We start from the raw sequence: 2,947 nt of genomic DNA on the forward strand, positions 1-2,947 counted from the left end.
GAAACGTCTGCAAGCCAATTGACAAGCTCCGCGAACAGATCAGTAGCCACCTTATCAAAAACCAATACAGATTTTAGTAGTTGTTAAGATGAACATCAAACGTGGGGGTCGATATTACGGTCCCAGTTTAGAAATGCCCCTCGGAAACGAAAAGTTTTGTATGGAATACCTTATGATGTATGGGTACGACATGAAGATAAGGCTGGTTCTAACATTGTCAGCCAGCTAGTGGCAGCTGGTGTTGAATTTGAACAGTATGGTGCGTTAGCTAAAGTGACCTTTTGCAGTTAGGTTGACCCAAGCGAAGTATATTACCCGAAAATCAGGTGCAGAGTTCGAACCCCCCTGTGTACCATGAACCACGCTGCGCAAACCTTATTCAAACAGGTACGTACACTTATAGGTCACTTTTTCTTATTGATCACACCGTGTGACCTTGACTGCGTGCTCATTGTAGTATAACAAACGTAACCCAATTTATCAACGATGATGCAGGGAATACAGACGTTGTGAGGAAAAGCTGAGGGCACAAAGACCGCGCAAGCTAGTTGGGCAAGGTAAGCGGGAGCAGTACTCGGGTTTCCTTCAACCTGATGATCTACTTGAACCCAAATTGGACTGTTTTAGAGAAATACACTCATTTGCAAATCAATTTGGTTCTCACGAGTGACTCAAATGAATCTCTGGTTTATTATGTTCTCCAACTGAATGTGCTACCCATAGGCTTCATGTTTCATTTGGCACGATATTCGAGATATCGCAGTTCACAAAAGGAGACGCCTTGACAACATCAGAAGCCTCGTGCGACAGGCTCTAAAACTTGGTGCTGAAGCTCTGGCCGTGTTCTAATGAAGGTCGTTATCCAAAAGCGTTCTTTTATCACTTACCTATATGGAGTGATGTTCCTAAGGGCCAACGAACTGCGAGGATTCACACATTTACCATAATCGGCCGGATTGTAGGGTTTGAATCCCTCCAATCATGCTTTGCCTTTCCAAGGTCACCCGGGCCAGTTCACACTAGACCAATGAGTCGTTAGAATGAATAGCGTGATTTCGTTGAAATGACTTAAATCGGCTTGTTCATTCTATCAATATGACGGATGCGAAACGAGTGCAACTAGCGACAAGACGACTGGTGTTAAAATAACACTTTGTAATGAGTAAAGCATAATGGGAATATCATCGGTGCCGCGTAGATGCTTTGAAAGAAAACCAGTTGGCTAACGAATCTACACCGTTGAGAAACACTGTGACGAGACGATTTCAGCAAGTATTTACTAACAGTCAGTACGACATTGGACAGTAGCACGCTGACCTGCATAATTAACCCCACAAGTCGGCTAGTTATGCTAAATGTGTGTATCCCATCCGTTTGATGGCCTCTAAAAATGCCACTCCATATAGGTAAGCGATACACGAACGTTTTTGAATAACGACCCCATCAGAATACGGCCATATCTTCAGCACCAAAGGTCGTAAAACCTGTAGTACAGAGGTTTTTTGTTATCAAAGAGTCATGTTCTGCTTGAAAACATCTGTTTTAGTTTGCATCATGATTGGGCTTCAATGGTTGAAAACGCTTAGAGGTTTCTTTCCATAAATGAAAGTGCGAGCGAGGTTGCTGGATACTCTTTGATAGCCAACGACCTGTGCAGCACATTCAGTTGAAGAACTTTATCAACAAGAGTTTCACTTGAGTCTCCCGTGAAAGTCAAATTGATTTGCAAATGAGTGTATTTCTCGAAAACAGTCCAATTTGGGTTCAAGTAGATCACCAGGTCGAAGGAAACTCGGGGACTGCGCCTACCTGATGAGCCCCAAGAAGGGCGAAACCGGTCGTGGTCTGTCGAGAGGTTTCAGCAGCCTTGTGAGTAGTTTCCCCTATGAATATATACTTCGATATCTCGAATATTGTGCCAACTGAATCATGAGGCGGTTTGTGTGCAGCACATTCAATTGTAAAACGTTATAAACGAGAGATTCGGTCGATTCATTTTCGAGTGACTTTCTCGAAAGCTGAACGCAATTTAAATAGGAAATTCTGTGTTTCGTCAACAGTTTTCAACTTCCATTTCTATTTAGGATAACACTGAACTAACCGTTCAAAAATCCGGGAAAGACTTAAAAAAAACCTCTTTTTGTTTGTATTGCTTTCCAGGTTGTTATCAATTTCCGAAGCTGGGACACTTTATGTTAAGTAACCAAGGAACACCTTTAGTAGTGTGATTATGCGCTTTCCATTCTAGTGTTGTGTACAAATCAGAAATCAGTTAGCTACCAAGCGAGGCGTAACTTATTCGTTTTTTGTTAAACGATTTTAGAAGAGCCGGTGAAACCTGATACAAAGGTTTGCCGAACTCACTTCAGAATGGAACTACTCAAATGCGGCACTTTTCTGAAAATCCTTGTTCGATAGGTGCCCGTCTGTGGACCGGAATTTGTGCGAAACATAAATTGAGTACCCATTTCGAGTATTGGATATATTTTGCCTTGTGGAGAGGTTTCATCAACGACCAATATTAAAGGTGAGCCGCCACCCGCGGTGCAACCGTGCGCCGTTAAGTTGGCCCAAGACAACGAAAAGACAACAATGAAATGAGACGACATATCGAGTTTCGTTGTTGAGTAGGAGCCCCTCAGTTCCGTTACTGGTGCCAGGTGCCATCGTTTGCTGAAATTCATGTTCGAGTTGGTCTATCATATCATGGAAATTGGATGAACGCCGCGTAACTTGTGTAATCCACGACCGATTCTAAGCATCACGTGCAACAATTGAGCCACTGCAGACCCAACGGAATCACACCAGAGCAGGAGATAGCAAGGGCATTCAATGATAATCACTCAATTGCACTATCTAACCGACAACTAAGCTCGCAGGCATTCAAAAATTGATGTCTACAAGACTAATTTTAGGTTGCTGCATTTTCGTTTCCTGAAAACTACTC

Source organism: Opisthorchis viverrini (assembly GCF_000715545.1).
Source record: "Opisthorchis viverrini unplaced genomic scaffold opera_v5_305, whole genome shotgun sequence".
Lineage (NCBI taxonomy): Eukaryota > Metazoa > Platyhelminthes > Trematoda > Opisthorchiida > Opisthorchiidae > Opisthorchis > Opisthorchis viverrini.